This window comes from Mustela putorius, unplaced genomic scaffold (assembly GCF_011764305.1).
Source record: "Mustela putorius furo isolate JIRA1106 unplaced genomic scaffold, ASM1176430v1.1 tig00003845_pilon_pilon_pilon, whole genome shotgun sequence".
NCBI classification, from domain to species: domain Eukaryota; kingdom Metazoa; phylum Chordata; class Mammalia; order Carnivora; family Mustelidae; genus Mustela; species Mustela putorius.
This window is the reverse complement of record NW_025421998.1, coordinates 87,782,806-87,801,705: the sequence shown is the minus strand read 5'-3', so window position 1 is coordinate 87,801,705 and position 18,900 is coordinate 87,782,806. Positions and strand designations below refer to the sequence as shown.

The 18,900-nt window shown below is 39.0% G+C and overlaps 1 protein-coding gene and 1 pseudogene across 1 annotated transcript in view; one reads left to right on the top strand and one right to left on the bottom strand.

The window, feature by feature from the left end:
• Positions 1-18,900, bottom strand: part of EXOC4 (exocyst complex component 4) — a 730,537-nt gene that overhangs the window by 334,757 nt on the left and 376,880 nt on the right. The gene's annotated exons all lie outside the window — the stretch shown is intronic.
• On the top strand, positions 974-9,059 carry LOC123394811 (annotated as a pseudogene).

Genomic DNA, 18,900 nt, shown 5'->3' with positions numbered 1-18,900 from the left:
TGGGTAGTGGGAGAAGTGGACACCCTGTTGACCAAGAAGCCTGATGTGGGGCTCGATCCCAGGACCCTGGGATCATGACCTGAATGGAAGGCAGACACTTAACTGACTGAGCCACGCAAGAGCCCCTAATATTCAAATTCTTGAAATTAGCCAGGTATTCTCACCTTCTGAGCATTTACAGTGGTTCACCTGTAAGGATTTGCAAAAATGCACACTGGAGGGCCTGACCGTCAGTGTTTCTGATTCCACAGGTCTAGGTGGGACTGAGAGTTTGCATTTCTAACAATTTCCCAGGGGATGAAATGGTACTGGGGCCGTGGGGACCCTGTGCGAACCACTTAAACCTTTTCTTTTCAGCCTTGAACAATCCTACCCAATCTGGCCACGCCCACTGAAACTTGGCTCAGCAATGATCTCTTCTCTAAAGCCTTCCCTAGCCCCTATCTGTGCTTTCCTATCCTGCTTCTCCCTTCTTCTAATACAAACAAACAAACAAACAAACAAACAAACCATTTTTCATGGCTCTTCTCTTTTACTGAGACTGAGTTCAGCATGGCTGTCTGGACAGAGACAGCATTACACACATTTTTACTGATTTCCCTGCCCGTGACTGTGAAGACAGCAAGCTTCGGTATCAGACTGCCTGGGTCTGAGCCATGGCTCCACAGCTTCCTTAGCATGTGATGAGGGCCATGTTACTTCAAGTCTCTGAACTTCAATTTCCCCCTCCAAAACAACAAAGATCTCAACAGGGCACATCACACAGGATTGCTTGTGCAAAGTAAAAATAGTGATATGAAGTGGTTAGCACGTCACCTGACATGTGACAAATGCTTAAAAAATTTGATTCAGTGACTTTATTATTAAGAAATACAGATTTCTAGGATGATAAGTTGCTGCTGGAACTTCAAGAAAAGAGGATCTTTATGGCTTCCTTTTGCTCTTCCCACACATCCCCCCCACCCTCTGCACACCCCCTCTCTGTCTTCTCTGCTCTGGGAATAGCTCTCCAGCTACAGACCCTCAACCCCTGAAAATGTCCGCCTGTGCAAAGTTCATTTCCACCGCTTTCTTGATCAGGAGCACCACTGAGCTGTTGAGCCCACCACGGTCTGCAGTGGTGCTAAAACCACCAGAGACACTGGCTGATCAAAGCCTCAGCAGCTGGGCGGCTCCATGCCCCCTGACCTCACTCATCCCTAGACACAGCTTCCAAACCAGCGCCATTTCAAGGGACATCAACACCACAGCCAAGTTCATCAGGGCTGGGGTTGCCACGGTTGGGGATAGCTGGTTCTGGGGCTGGCTCTGGGGCTGAGTTTGGGAGCCTCATCACTGGTTATGCCAGCAACCCCTCTCTGAAGCAATGGTTCTTCTCCTACACCATTCTGGGCTTTGTCCTCCCAGGGGCCATGGGGCTCTTTTGCCTGATGGAGGCCTTATTCATCCTCTTCGCCATGTGCCAGAGCCATGGCCACTTCCCACAGGTCTTCCTCCCATGTCTCATCTGCCCTGTACGTTTCTTTTCCTGTATCTCCCTACACAGCCTGGGGAAGGTGGCTGGTTCTGGGTTTGACAGAGAGAAGACAAATATTGTGGTCATAAGGAGGTAAAAAAAAGAGAGGGAGAGCGAGAGGATCTTTATAAAGTTTTGCTATGAGATGAATTCTGAAAAGTGATTTGTTTTTTCCTTTTCAGGAACATTGGGAGTAAAAGTCTTTATTACTTCACAGCTCTCCGGAATGGACTGGTGTGTGAAGCCCTGGGGCACAGGACTGCTCTGTGTCCCCGACTTTACTGTGCTGGAGTCAAGAGATAGGAGAGGAGCCGGGTGAACACTCAAGAAGGAAGCCTACAATGGCCAGGGGAAGGACCTTCAGCATGGTCATGAACACTCGCTCCACTCTGAGAATTATTTACCATGATACGGCTGGAAGTGTGGGCTGTTTTACTTGGAGAGCAAAACGGTTTCATGACGAGAGGTCTTAACTCTCTGACCTACAGTAATAAATGTGGAGATGAGGAGGACTGGACTGCATATGGAAGAAATTATAAAGACAGACAGTAATGAACAGCAAAATAACAAGAACAGTAATGAAGAGTATTATGACAAAAATATGTAACGGAAGAGGGCATTTCAACAATTTCAGCCTGTACACAGATTATTGCAAATGTCTGCCCGGTAGCGGAGATACCATTATTTAATTCCAAAAGAACTGGCATCCTTTGGTTTCTCAAGTACTCGGAGTGTAATACAAATGTCAAAACTTTCATCCAGGAACCAATGAACCATCTGCTGACAAAGAAAAACGGGCCTGGGAGCAGGGGGCTATGTCTTCTGAAATGTTAAAAATGACAGACAAGCTAAATTACGTTTGAAGGTTTTATTTTTCTAAGGCAGACAAATGACATTTTTACTAATACTGAAAGATAATTTACTTGTTTAAAAAAATATATTCAGGCCATGTTCTTCTAGTTCCAGAGCTTCCCATACCCTTATAACAGAGAATACTAATGACTAATAAAATTGGGCACCATTTCTTCTCTTATCCATCCCAAAGGAGCAATAATCATCACGATAGTATCATTCCAAATGTAAAGTAAAATCTCTAATCCACGGGGACTCCAAGTGGAAAGCTGCAAGGTATTGTTTTACTGCTGCCACTTTTTTCATGACATATTTTCATCTTGTGGAAGACTTCCTTCTAGTTAACTAAAGGCTGTGTTGATCAAAGGAAAAATGCATGTAGATATAAACTGTCTAATGCCTATTCTATATACTGTGTGCCTACACAAAGAATTCTATTTGCAGCTGGCTTCCCAAAAAGCCCAGCTCTTTCAGAGTTAATCATGCTAATAAAATTTACTACCTTCTTCTTGGCTTTGGTGAAGATCCCTATAAAATTACACAATGACCTCAGGACATTTCTATTTGCATTATGGGGTGTCCCCTTCATGATTCTAACTCCAAGTTCAATGGCATGTAAAGTGATGCTAAGTAGTTCTACTCTAGACCAACTATTTTAAGAGTGCTTCAAGGCAAATACGTCCTCTAAGCCTACTTTTAAAAAATAAATTTTACGTATGTCTATACACACACACAGCTTTCTAGATTCATACACTAGATTGTTAAGATTTAATACAAAAATCTGTATTAAATAATTACCCTTATCCAATAGGTTTTTTTTTTTTTTAAGTCACATTTCCTGGCAACTGATTAATAACCAGGCAAGCTAAAATAATGAACAACCATTCTGAATTTACTTTAAGGCCAGACTGAAGAATTTAACTAGCTTGGAGAAAAGTTAGTACTTGTATTAATAATCACGTCATTAGGTGGGGAATAAAGGTGTTAAGAGGCACTAGAGAGGGGTAACTATCATCACAGAAATTTAGAATCAAAATACATGAAACAATAAGGATACCAGAGAAAGCCAAATATTAAACTTAGTCCCCTTAACTTAGTACCAAATATTATACTTAGTACCAATGCTTTGCCCACAGATTTATCAAAACTGTGGTAGCCCTGTCAAGTCTCAGTGTGTGCTGGCTGGTTAGAGGGAAATCACACTCTGCTGACTGGATAGAGCTGGGCTAAGAGAAGACCAAGTAATTGCCACACTCACTGCCCCACCTACTCCACATATGGTCCCTGTTGGGGACCTGCTGGTTCCTACCAAGCTGTAGCGAAGTAGACCAAGGGTAGGCGTCCTACCCAATGGCCGCCAACTGAAAGGCTGGCTAGAAGCCAAGATCATATTCTTACTCCTAGAAAGCCAAAAATTAAAATGAGGTAAAGAAAAAAGCAAATGAAACATCATGATGTGTAAGTCCAATTTTTGAAAGAACCCAAACCATGAGGAGATAAAACTGTAAGGTAGGCAAAGCAAGCATGAAACTTGGTGGAGTCATTTGCTGGAAGGTGAGTATTTGTGGGCCATTTATCATTCACATTATTTTCTCCTGCTCAGCTTTGTAATGTTTACTACCATTCCTGTGATTCTCTTGTATTTCTTCATAACTCCCAAGTACATCATGTACTTGTGATAATCTTGTACTTTCGATAATCTGAATGAGTCTCTATTTGCAATCATCTGAATACGTAACACTTGCAATCATCTGAATGTCTATCTGCAAAGAAAAGATCCAACGAAAAGAGTGACAAAAATTTTGCCAAGGAATTTGAAAATCAAGTTAAATCTCCAAGTAAGCTGTTATCTTCATAACCCATTTTTCTCCATTTGACCAAACTGCCATAAGAGAGAAGAATAAAAGTGGCCATAATGGCCTCACAACCACCATTCTTAACAATTCAATAATCAGAAACCCACTTGGGTTTCTCTGGTATCTCCTCCCCACCCCATATACCCTTCAAGGACTTCATTTATGGTTGACAAATCACAGCAACTGACAGGTGTTTGAGAAATGAAAAAAAAAAAAAATTCATCTTCATCAAAACAGAGCATGGTATTTATTATTATAGATATTCAGAAGAGCAGAAGATTTTTAAGAATATACAGATTTTTCAGTGGTATTATTAATGATATAAAAGTTCTAATTCTACCTTGTTCGTTATCAAACAACATATCCCATTCATAAACAATTCCCAGCCATAAGGTTCTGTATCTATTGTACTTCTTCCTCTCCTTGACTCTTTATCAAGACTATCTAAACCTTTTTTTTCTTGACAGCATCTTGTTCTTTTATTTATTTTAATTAATTAATTAATTTGTCAGAGAGAGAGAGAGCGTGAGAGAGAGCAAGAGTGCGCACAAGCAGGCAGAGTGGCAGGCAGAGGCGGAGAGATAAGCAGGCTTCCTGCTGAGCAAGGATTCCCAATGCGGGACTTGATCCCAGGACCCTGGGATCATGACCTGAGCTGAAGGCAGTGGCCTAACCGACTGAGCCACCCAGACATCCCTTATTCTTTTATGTTTTTGATGCAGATTATATTTTTTAAATGTTTGAAACATACCCATTTTTATAATCTGTAACTAGTAATCCCATTTCTAAAATTACTGAGAACAAATTCAACCGTGTTTTGTTTCTGCCTGATTCTAGATCATGGTTACATATCCCCTGTGTATTTCTGTAATTTTGGGTTGTGAACTCATGTTTTAGGCAGTTTTATCCATGGGAAGAACCAAGGCCTAAATTTACGGCATATTCTTCTAGAAAAGAGTTGTTGGCTTTGCCAGGACAGGTTTCCTTGTCATCTCTCTATGCTGATAAGTGGTTTCTTTTTTTTTTTTCTTTTATTTTCTACTATTTTAGTAAAGTTACAACCCTTCAAAAAGCCTATACTTCATAGGGTGGTTTTAATTCTAAAATCCTCTCTTGAACAGGCCCAAGGTCCTGTCTCCAGTAGTGATGCAGCTGTTAAAACTCAAACCTCTTGCTTACTGGGACTGACAAGTGCCCCCAAGCAGCTGTGGTATCAGCATCAGCTTACTGCTCTGGTTTTGAGTTTTCTCTTTATTTTCATCCCCAGGAGACCTCTTACTAACAAGGTCAGCAATACATTTAAAAGGAAGTTTATTACATTACAGCCTGCATTTCTAACTGCTTTGTACTGGGAAATTTTCCAGACATTTTAGTTCTCAACCTTGACAGAAATCAAAGTCCCTTCCTTTTATTTTTATGTGGTCATTTCTAATATTTTTTTCTTCCCCATTTCCTTTAACCTAGGACCCACACATGTCTTGTATCATGCAAAATCGTTCCTACTTCATCAAACCTGATCATTAAAAAGGTGAGGTAATTTGGCATTGCTCAAATTACCAATTCTCCAAGTTGAAAATCAAATATTAATATGGTAATTTTGTACTAAAATTCTTTCTTTCTTTAAGTCTACCAAGTTTGTATTAGTACAGTTAAACCATTACTTTTTCATCTTTTGCAAAGTTACAAGACTGCATTAAAACCCAAAGAATAAAATTTTCTGGCATTTTAAGTACACTTGAAATTAAATAATTTTAATTCAGTAAATTATCATAAAGGATTAATGTTTTATCTTTCATTTTTAAAACACTGTGTCATAGTTTACATGCAGTCTTGACAAAGGCAGAAGAATGATATGACATCTAGAAGCTAGAGCTTCTGAGCTCTAGCAGCTATGAGCTGAGCTATGAGCAGACTCACACAGGTTTGTCTCTGTGTGCTAAGCAGCATCTGTTAGTCCAAGTTAGTTAAAGCATAGGTGTCTCAGCTAATTGGATAAACTGCATGTGTAATACTGGCAGAATAATATATTTTTAAAATAGCAAATGTGATTTTTGTGACTTTCTAAAATGATCCAGGACAGCTTGCTAAATGCATATGAAGTAACCTGGAAGCACATGATGATCATTTGCTTAATATGCCAAATTTTAATAATAATTTTTAAAAAGATGGATCAAATTTCTGTTTTCTAGGGATTTTATTTTATATCCTTATATTCTGGATATGTAGATGTATAGGTAAGATATTCACTAGCTTTTCATATATATATTTTTAAAGATTTTATTTATCCATTTGTCAGACAGAGATCACAAGCAGGCAGAGAGGCAGGAAGAGAGAGAGAGAGAGAGAGGAAGAGAAGCAGACCTCCCGCTGAGCAGAAAGCCCAATGCGGGGCTGGATCCCAGGACCCTGGGATCACAACCCGAGCTGAAAGCAGAGGCTTTAACCCACTGAGCCACTCAGGCACCCCTAGCTTTTCATATTTTGGTGTTAATATATATCACCTTTTTTTTCCCTCCATATGAGTGATGTGTCATAAAAGTGAATTATTTTAACAAAACTGGCAAGATTGCGTTTCTTGATTCAAGAATGCCTAAAATCTCATGAGTGTTCCCAAAACTCGGTAAGAGAGACAGTGTGTGGTGCAGAGACCATAAAGCTGTATGAGAGGCAGGGCTTTCAAATGAGGATTCTAATGAAAATTATTCTAACCTTCTACAATATTTAATGATCAGTGAAAGAATAATTATCACCATGTGTTTTTGTTCGATTCAAAAGCTAGAGATATTAGCTATAAGGGCTCAGATGAGCAAATTATAAACCATTCATTCTTGTATTGTCAGCCTTTTGACAGTTTAATATATATGTTAGACCCTGAGCCCCTGAGACATGAGGCAACACTCATATGAAATCGGCACACTGTGAGTTAAATTAACAAGTAAGATAAAGAATAAGCTGCAGACTGGAGACTGATCAATTATGCCCCCAGCGGAGCAACCAAGGAGTGCCATCTTTGAAAGTAAGCCTGTTGACCTGAAAGAATGAGAAACAACACTCATAGTGATTTTACTCCTTCTAATGTGTCTGATAACACTAACAAAATGTGTCAGCTGGAATGAGCCATGTAAAATCAACACACAGGGAAGGAGAAGCGAGGCCCCACAAGGAGAGAGAGGAGTAAAAGGAGAGGAGAGATGACATTCGAGAGTCATGGTGCTCAGAAAATGAAGGTGGGAAGGGCAATCTTTCAATCAGGTCCTCCCACTAGTCCCCCCCTTCCACAGAAGCGCAAAGTCTCGGAAAGATCAGGACACCAACTTGTTTAAAGAAAAGCATTTCATGGTGGTTGGCACAAAAGGGAAATCCATACATCCCTTGGCCATGTGTGGACCAACTCCTTTCCTTCAAAAGTGCACGCTGGTGCCTGAGAATGTAATGTGCTCTGGGACCCAGCAGGTGTAGTTTGTGAGTCATTCGGACTGAGAGCCTCAGCCCCTATGAGGTGGTAAAAGGGTCTGAGTGGTCTAAGTGGTAAACACCACTTAACATCTGGTACGGAACTAGCAGGCAATGAAATTATACTGTGTGCGTGAGAAAGGTGGCCCAAGATATTGCTCAGGCTCTGTTCCTCTTCCAAAAAGCCATATGTGGCTACCTGAGTGTTTCTTTAGTTAATGTTATGGTATGAACCTGGTATATAAGTTCTCAGAAATGGGGCAAAATGGGTGGTTCGTGGTTTCTTAAAATTTGGGCCTTATCTCTCTATGTCTCAAGTTCCTCATCTTAAAATGAGAATAATAACCACAACTCTTTCATGGGTTATAAGTTTTCATTATAAAGATTAAACCAATTAATATATGTCAAGTATTGAAAACCATGCTAGATTTGTAACATTCCATAATTAACTAGTCTAACAGTGTGGCTGTTATCATGCTTAACAGACTTACTTGTTTTTCTGACTTCTTTACATTTACCCAACTTGTAAATTTTTAAATTTCTCATGAGATTCCATATTTCAGCCATTTGGATGTAACATTCTTCTTCCATAGTAAATGAAAAGGTATTTGCTACATGTGCATATATTTTTTAAAATTTTTATTTTCTTAAGATTAATTTATTATTTGAGAAAGAGAGAGAGTGGGGAGGTGGGGCAGAGAGAGAGGGAGGGAGAGAATTTTAAGCCGACTCTGTGCTGAGCATGGAACCCGACACAGGACTCCATCTCAGGACCCTGAAATCATGACCTCGGTCAAAACTGAGAGTCGGATGTTCAACTGACTACACTTTTCAGGCACCCCGGTGTGTGCATATTTTCAAATGAACATCAACTAAAGGCAAAGTAAGAGCTGATCTGCCAGGAGAAAAAACAGCCCATTGAAAATGTGTAATAGAATTGTTCTAAAATGGGAACAAGAGATATTAAGTCAAAATTTCACAGGACAGCAAAATTTCATTAGATTAATCAAATTTTTAATCACACAGATTATATAGGTTCTCTCCCTTAATACAACTGGATATAGTATATAGCACACTATTTCTTTTGAATAAAGTTATACACATATATGATTCTTCCCAAGTACTAATTTTTTTTTAATATTGTATCTTGAAAAAAATGTACACCTACAGGAGAGTAGCAAGGACAGTACAGAGAGTTGTGCATACCCTTCATCCACTTCCCCTTACTTAGCCATGGTGTCATTAATAAACTCAGTCAACACTGGTACAATACTGTTTACTATAGTCTATATTCTGATTTCCCCCATTTTTCCGCTAATGTCCTTTTTCTGTTTCAGGGTCTAATCTTTGATGCCACATTAAATTTAGATGTCACGTCTTAGTCTCCTCCAATCTATGACAATTCCTCAGTCCTTGGCTTTCATCATTTCAAAACTTCTGAGGAGTACTCACCAGTTATTTTGTTCCTTTGATGTTTTCTCAGGATTTAGACTGTGGTTATGGATTTTTGTGAAGAATACCACAGAGGTGAAGTGCCTTTCTCATCTTATCACATCAGGGGATACATGATATCAATAGGTCTTATTACTAGTGATGTAAACTTTGATCACATGCAAGGTGGTATCTATCAGGCTTCTCCACTGTTACCCTTTTTCCCTTTCCAGGGGTTTGTTACAATGTCCAGCAGAGGAATTGGGTTTTGCCTCCTGGAGAGAGGAGGATCAAGACATCTGTGGACTTATGTTAAGCCTCCACAGTAATTAATAAATACTTTGGAGGAGATACTTTTTTTTTTTTTTTATTAAAGATTTTATTTATTTATTTGACAGAGAGAGATCACAAGTAGGAAGAGAGGCAGGCAGAGAGAGAGAGAGAGGAGTAAATAGGCTTCCCTGCTGAGCAGAGAGCCCGATGCGGGACTCGATCCCAGGACCCTGAGATCATGACCTGAGCTGAAGGCAGCGGCTTAACCCACTGAGCCACCCAGGCGCCCTGGAGGAGATACTTTGAGGCTATACAAATACCCTGGTTCTATAATTTAGATGTTTTCAAAAGCCATTTTTACATATATCATGTCCTTTGCCCTTCCCAAGAATCCTTTATTTAATGAATAAATAGACTGAAAATGATGGACACAGTTCACTATAATTAAAGTCTAAAGCAGAATCCTAAGTTCATGCCACAATCATCAACGCACGTGGCACTGCTAATTTTGTCGCTCAACACCAGCATTGGAAGATTTCACTCCAAATAGCAATGCGAGCATAAATAGGTACGCACACTCATTGGCATCAACTCGCCCTACTGAAGACAAACCCTGAATAATAGAAAATAAGGAACAATAGGAGACAATCAAGTATTTGATGCCTGGACTGTGTATGCACTTTATTGTTACTCTCCTTCTAAATCAAGAGTATTGTTTAATTATCTCAAAATGTCTACTTGGTTCTTTTCCCACAAAATAAACTGGACTCTGGACTACCTAATCAGTTCTTCATTGATGTCTCAATCCCAGTGGGAACTATAGTTTAGGCTTAAGTCTAAAATACAGTTTGAGATATATCTATTTTCTGTTGAATCATACTTCATTCATTCTTTGTTAAATATTTCAGTTAGTTAGTACCATATTTTATAACTGAAACTCCATAACATTTAAATTCTAAAAAGACAAAGCTTAGATGGAATATTTTGTATGTATTTAGATAATACTTATAAAGTACTTCCACATACATTGATTTCTTCATGTAATCCTTTCAAGCACACTGTCAGATAAACAGAAAAAAATGACTTTATTTCTCTTTTACAGATGAGACTTCTAGAGTTTCAAAACATTTGCCTATGACCAACTATCTAACAACTGGTAGGGTCAGGACTTGAATCTAGATAGAAATACATTATATTGTATGCCTACATTTGGACTAAACTGGTGGATATTTACTCTTTTTATTTATATCTGAATTTATCCTACCATACTTGGATGTATCAGGTCATTTCTTTTCACCAAAATGCATTCTTGGAAACTAGGCTGGAGTTATTGACACTTTTTCAAATCACATTTTTTTTTTCACAGCCTAGAACATATGCTCATCTGATGAAAACATTAAAAATACAGAAAAGAGGGGCGCCTGGGTGGCTCAGTGGTTTAAGCTGCTGCCTTCGGCTCAGGTCATGATCTCAGGGTGCTGGGATCGAGTCCCGCATCGGGCTCTCTGCTCAGCGGGGAGCCTGCTTCCCTCTGTCTCTCTCTGTCTGCCTCTCCATCTCTGTCAAATAAATAAATAAATAAAATCTTTAAAAAAAAATACAGAAAAGATTAAAAACTAAAGAGGAAAAAATACCTAGGGATAACTATGTTCCTTATTTGTTTTATTACTTCCTAGTAGTATTTGACATCGTTAAGATCACAGTGTGTCTATGATTTTGTATTCACTTGAAAGATATATACTTCTCTTTATTAGCAAAAGCTCTCCATGCACAACATTTTAACATACTGCTAACAAAAACAGCAAACAGCCCTACAATGTTTAATGCCAGGCACTGTTCAAAGTGTTTCACAAATATGAATTCATTTAGTCTTTCTCTCAGGCCTATGAGGTGGGTATTATTAGCTCCATTTTACAGAGTATGAAACTGACTTCATGACCATATAATGGTATACCACCTGAAAATACCGTAACCTACTTAGCCTTCCCACTATTTCTTGGTTTTTGAGGTTGTTTACGATTTGTAAAGCTGATATTGGCACAGGCAATGTTAAGTTCTAACTCTGCATGTTTTTAACATAAATGTGTGCTGGTTTGGCTGCAGCTATGAATTAGGTAATGTAAGTGAAGCACCATCTTTATTCGCCATTGCTGGAGTTAAGTGGTACCAAAAGGGAAGAGAAAGCAAGGCCGTCTTTCAATTTTCCAAAGTCTGGAAGAGCCTGTAACACCCGGTGTTAAGTCTCATGGCCAGGAACCCAGTGAATCACCTTTTTGCCTGAAGAATAGTCTTTACGGGTGATGTCACCTTCCCTTCATGACGGCACTTGGTGGTATGGTTTAGGTCAAGGAAATGGTGATGGAGCAAAGCAAAAGCACTCAGTACAGTCAGTCAATACACAGCCAGTGGGATCAGAAAAATTGCCTGGGTTAACTATTTTGGTCTGGCAGACCACACTGCCTTCCCATTTTAAAACAAAATAAGAACATTCCAAAAGTCCTTTCGAAATGTTTCTCTGTACGGCAGTGGGAAGACGGAGGTCCAAAACACCGAATAATACTAAATGTGAGCTGAGGCCCAGGGACTGCTTCCCTACTGCCAGTTTGGAATTGTTTGCAGGAATAAGTAGGTGTCCTGTTTTGTAGAAATCTGGACACTTCTTTTTAAATTAAAAACAATTCCCCTTCAAAGCAAGCCTCCATCATTCAAAAAGATATCCTGCACCGAAATGCCCTTTACCTGCTTTATTTACATGAGAAACACGACAGAAAGAGACTTTATGCTCTCTACCATCTAATTTCTCTAAGCTACAGCCATTGATTCTTTGTAAGTTTATTTATTCAAAACAACAGCACAAACAATTCTTTTTTCTTGGGTCAGCAGCTTACTGAATTAACATCAATCATCAAAGGAGACCGGGCTGAAACGAAGATGGAAGCCCATTTTCTCAGAGATCGATTTTTTTTAAGCCAAAACACACAGGCATAAGCAGGAGGCTATTTACCACGGAAAAGGTTCAACTTGAAAGTCACAGCCCAAAACTGGGTACTCACAGCACACATCAGTTCCCTTGAAATCTTTAAGAAGTGTTTTGGTTTTTTTTTCCCCTTCACTTAAATTTCTTTTTTGATGGCCTGGAGAGTTTGATTACTTCACTGTATAAAGCCCACCTGAATAGCTTAAAACAAGGGGAGGGCAGGTTCCAAAGAAGAGAGGAGTAGATCAATGTTGGTGTTATTATAATGATTTTCTAATGGCCTTTTCTACTCTCTTTTCCTACTTTGATGTATTTAAAGTGGGAAAAGTTCATCAAAGACCGCTGTGATTAGAGTCTTAAATGTGTTTAAACAACTACTTTTGGCATGTTTGAGAGGTGATTTGCTTCAGAGGCCCAGCAAAATTATTCTTTGAGAACCTTGATCTGCTTCTTGCTCGGAATTCGGCTCAATTATTTTTCCTTGCAAGGTGGGGGTGGAGGGTTCTTGCCTGAAAATGAAGTCAGAGGGGTCAGGATTCCTGAGACTGCTCTAAGAACTGCAAAAAGTAATTGGTTTATATCCATTTTACATCCTGTCGTGTCAGGGGAATGTGTTTCCTTCTTACAGCTTTTCTGGAGATTTATGTAAGGTGAGGAATGCATTAGACCCAGCATATATAAACCACTAGGCTCCTAGTTCAGTAGAATGTGCTATGTTCTTTATTTCAGACATTTGAAATGTATGCCATGTTGTTAAATCAAGTTTAAGAGAAAATAGGAGATTTTTAGTCCAGGGTACAAGTAAATGGAGAAGACCAAAAAGAAAGAAGAAAAAAAAAAGTCCCCTAAGCCTGATTTGGCTGGGCAGGGCAACCTGTGTTATCACTGTTTTTTCTCAAATTGAGACAAAATTTATTTCAGTTAAGACTCTGATATCAAAACCATCAATCACCCTCTTGTCTGAGGAGGAAGCAGGAATATCCACTTCTTCCCCAGATGTAAAACAGATTTTTAGCCTCTAATTCACAGGGATTGCTGAGGAGTAAAGGTGGTTCCTTAAAAGGAAGAAATAAACTCATTAAATAAAATCAGTAAGAACCACAAAGGAGTCTCACCTATTTTTTTTTTTAAAGATTCTATTTATTTATTTGACAGAGAGAGATCACAAGTAGGCAGAGAGGCAGGCAGAGAGAGAGGAAGGGAAGCAGGCTCCCTGCTGAGCAGAGAGCCCGATGTGGGGCTCGATCCCAGGACCCTGAGATCATGACCTGAGCCGAAGGCAGGCAGCGGCTCAACCCACTGAGCCACCCAGGCGCCCCTCACCTATTTTCTTTTTAAACACCCACTCCTTAACAATGAGATAATGTGATCTGTTATCCACTCTAAACTTGCATTTCTATTTTCTTCCATGCTTAGATCACATGCAAATTAGCAAACTAATGTTGTCCTGTATACATTATCACCTCTGGCCATTTCTGAGTAATCTTTTAGCTCCAATGTCCTCCAGAATGCTGTGCACTGAGAAAATGCAAAATCTAGAAGAAAAAAAAGCCCTACCGCAAATAATGACTGGCAATGTTGACCAATTATAAAGCATTATAGTTCCTATAATGTCTCCACCATTCCATGGGGAGAAGCTGGGATTGAAGCAAAGCTAAAACAAACCAGAACAAAACTAAACTCTCCAGGGCCAGTTCCTGGGCATGTTAGAGCAGTTTCCGTAGGAGCTCCTCACTTGTCAGGTACAAGGTTCTGCTCTGAGTGATAACTGATCACCATCCCTTATGAGAAGGAGAAATTAAAGACAACATTTTAATATAAATGCTTTGAGAGAAGGTAAGTTAAAAAGCCTGATTTGGAACAAGGGTAGCAGAAGGTTAAAAAAAAAAAAAAAAAAAGCCTTTGTAAAACCCGGAAAATAAAATTTCCTCTGGGTTTTGAAATGGTGCATTTGTGTTGATTTCTCTCCAAATGAGCAATGTACGGAGGAGAAGCATTAGACTTATGGGATAACAGGTGAAAATATGCTGTGCTTTTCCAACTTGGGGAATGTTGACAAAAACACTCCAGGGTAAGGGCCCAAATGATTAGTATGTGATGAGCCTGAACTAAAGAGAAGTCCTGAGATCAGTTTGAACAATGAAAGAATAACAAGAGAAATACAAAAATAAAATACCTAAGTTTTGAAAGAAGTAACGGAGCTCAACCAGGCAGGAAGAAGGAGGTAGGAGCCTTCAAGAGCTTGGGTGGTGACACAATGTGGAAATCCAGAAGGGGAAAAAACACACACCAGGTGTGTGATTCAACTTGTGACACCCCCCCCAAAATAAATAAATAAAAGTTTCAAAATAAACATAACCTTGAGAAATCAGTTACTTTAATAAAGGGGTCAGCATGAGGGAAACAGTTGGGAGTAAATTGCATTAAATTATTTCCCTTTGAGTGAACACACAGTGTAATAAGCTGTGAAGAGCGTAATTCTGTACTTACATTGTGTTTTGCAAGCAAAGTGGGAAATTGAGAATTACTGAACCTTGCTGAAGTTATTATCCAAATGAGTGTTTCAATTAGTTAACGAAAATTTTCCTATGTTTTAGAACTGGAATTAGTCTATGGAATAAAGCAGTCCATCTATGGTGTCGCAAAATGGCCCTGCAAATTTTGTTATACATGCGATTAAATCTAACCAAAAAAGCTTTTTGTATTTATAACACACAGCAATATTATTTAGAAAAGATCATGTGTGTGCACACACGTACACATATCTATATGTATGTGCATATATATATGCACACACGTACACATATCTACCTATATATACATACGTATGCACATATATAAAAGCTTTACATATATAAAAGCTTTACTAAAATATATTTAACACAATTTCCATTCCATAAAATTCACCCTTTTTTAAAACAGCATTCTACCTGGAGAAAATAGAGCCTTATTGAAAATGGTCAATGAAAGTTTAAGAGTACATTTATAGTGATGCATTTTAAGTCCGGTATACTGTTGAGCACATCATGGGACCTGAAATAAGCATTCTAATTGACTAAGTGATGCAGGCTCTGTAAAACATACCTGCGGACCACTGAAGGAAACTTAAAATGTATACAATCTTTTAGTGAACACTAACAACAACAACAACACACCAGAGCATTATATTCTGATGCTATTTAGCACAAAGGGAAGGATTTAAGACGGATTGCTTTTTGGGTTCTGGAAAAAGGAAAGGAGCTTTCATTTACCTTTTTAACTGTCAAGGTGTTGAATACAGTTCGCACATAGTGAGCATTTTTTTGAAAAGATTTTATTTATTTACTTGACAGAGATCACAAGTAGGCAGAGAGGCAGGCAGAGAGAGAAGTGGGGGAAGGTGAGGGGCTCGATCCCAGGACCTGAGATCAGGACCTGAGCTGAAGGCAGAGGTTTAACCCACTGAGCCACCCAGGTGCCCCCAATGTGAGCATTTTAAAAATATTTGCTAAATTAAAGAATAAAGAAAGCTGGAAATGTAGAAGGAAAGCAAAACCAAAGTAAAAAAAAAAAAAAAACTAAACACAACAAAACAAAAAACAGAAAAGCAAACTTTAAAATAAAAACCTAGAATTCCAAATTGAAGCTTTGGAATTTTATTATGGTTAAACTCAAAATAATGCTCATTTTTTCTTTCTTTCCTTTTTTTTTTTTAATGCATGGAGTGCATTTGACATATGAGAAATTCAGCTCCACATCCCTTGTGGGGAGATCAGTATGGTCCTGACAAAGATGGAAGTGTCTAAAGATGAAATCATGCATCAAATCAAGCACAGTAAATCACCTGGATAGGGTCATTTGACCCATGGATTTGGTAGAAGGTTTGTGCAATTGTAAAGACAAGGGGATTTGTCATTAGTTTCCCAGGAAATAGCAACACATCTTAACCATAACAAAGATGTCAACAAGAATATTTTAATTCTTTTTTCTAGAACTTAAAAATGAGAGACAAGAGAAACACTGAGAGTTACCAAGCCAGTTAGTTTTGTTTCATGCACAGGAAATAGGGAGATCAAATAAAACAATGATATTCTACAAGGATCACACAGATATTATCAGTATAAACGAGTATGTCAGAACAAGGGAGGCAAGAACATGGAGCCTTGGAAAGTCATCAATTTATTTTAATTTTTTCTCCCCCCACTTCTCTCTCTCTCTCTCTTTCGATTAAACACACACACACACACACACACACACACACACACACACGTGTGTATACTTACTTGCTGTATGTATGTGTGTATCCCCAAAATGATAGTTGTATATGACTTTTTGAAGAGCATTCTGTAATGCACACAGTAAGTAACTCCTACTGGAAATAAAAGGTCTTTTCACTAATGAAAATGATCCGGAGTATGGTTCCGGAGTATACAAACTTGGCTCTTACACAGACATACCGTATCCTATTAATTAATATATTTACTTGGTGAAAAAGAGAAAAGACTGCCTTGGGGGAAAAAAGGAGAGGGTGGTAGTTAATAAAACGCCTTATGGGGGATTCACAAATCCCAGAAAATACAGCACTCTCCTTTCTACTTTATATACTCAGACACCATTTTGAATCCTATATTCCCTCCTGGGCCAGACACATGACAAGGGCAATACTTTACTAGAGAAGAACCCAAGAAAGGCAATCAAACTACTCAGAAAAAACAACTGTTAAGAAACCAAGGTCACTTAAGTCTGCACATAAGGAAAATGTGACTAATTTATTTAATGGCTGTCATAAAGGGATTAGATCTACTCTATGGTGCTTTCCAAAATAGGCACACTCAGTGTTTTACTCATTTAAAAAATAAAACTTGGACACATTCTCAGTGTAACATGCTGTGCTAGATGAGGTGGGATATACAAAGGTAATCAGACAAAAATCTTGTTCTCACGGAGTATACAGTCGAAGGAAATTTAAGGCATCAAGTTAGGGTATGTGCGCTGCCGAGGATCTGGAACGGTGCGTGGTATATAACGGACACTTGGTAAATATTTGTCTGAATGAGTAAATGACTGCAACTCTCATCCCCATGGATCTTGCAACTCCCTGCCTGACGGAGTTCCATCAGCTGATGTGGCTGCCCCATGTTCTCCGTCAAAGGGTAGGCAACCTTCCCAAATGGAGACGAGCTATTCTATTCGTCTCAAAAAGCAGGAGGGGAGGGAGAGGGAGGGAGGGAGAGGGACTCTCAGCAGACTCTGTGCTGAGCAGGGAGCCTGATGAGGGGCTCCATCAAAACACCCTGGGATCACCCCCTGAGTGGAAACCAAGAGTCAAATGTTTAACCGACTGCACCCCCCAGGTACCCTGAGATGAGCCATTCTTTATTCACCATATAAGTACAAATACACAAGGCAGAAATGATCACCTGCCAGAGAAGACACCCAAAAAGTGCTATGTGAGTTTAGAAGCTGAAGAAATTAAAAATAAAAATTACAGGAAGGCAGATTTTAGCTCAGTCTAATAATTGAAGATGCCCAACCAAGAAACAAGTACTACCGAACTCCCAGCTCACCAAATTGAAACTGTTCCTTCTGAAGCCTCTCGTCTGAGGGTTACTTTACACTGTTCTGCCCTCCATTATCTGGAAATACAGTCTAGGGCTATTCATTTTACAGGGTCATCAGGAATACAGTCTGCTCTAAATCACAGAGTCTGCCAAGTAGAATGGTTTGCCTACACCAAAAGTGGGTAATGAACAAATCAGCCCTCCAAATCTTTCAGTATAAAGCTAATTCTTCCCTGATCAAGAACCACAGCTTCACACAGGCTCTAGAGAGTATTTCTGTTATCTGGGCCTTTCTAAGGTATATCACACATTCTTAGATAGAACTATGAGACAATAAGTCTTCAGAGATTGGTCACTATTACATACATACATCTACTGGTCTAGTTGCTACTAAAGAAATTTTATCTAGAGAACCACTGAGTTGTGTGGACAGATCAACCTGAGTTCTCCCGAGTATCGTATGACTTTAGCAAATGCCTTTAAGTGAAATGAAAAAATCCTTTGAGACCCGGTTTTTAAAAGTGTTATACTTAAGAGTTGATGCCTTCATTTGCTGACAACTCTGTGTACCATTTGCTGGTAGCAAAACACGATCCCCAAATCATCTGTCGATGACTCTACTTCCATAAAGGGAAACCTCAGCGTATCCTTCTATCACGTACATATTTTTAAATAAATAAGCAATAAAATGTAATTATCTTGATTTTAAAGACTGAAAACGCAATATAAAAGAAACATTACGTACTTTGTGTTTTTTGAGGTATGTACACCTCTACTTTGCAATACCTAACTTCATTTAGCACTCTTCCTTTACAGATGTTCTGAGTGATTTAATTTCAAAGAAAAGCCCTAGCAATGCGTCATGTGGCAACTGTGTGTGGCCAAGGAGACTCAAAATGGAGGCATGCTGGAGCTCGTAGTAAATGCCTCAAGCTAACAGGACAATGGCAGCCTTTACTGTATAAGCATTTTCATGAACTTACAATGTAGAACAGAACTATC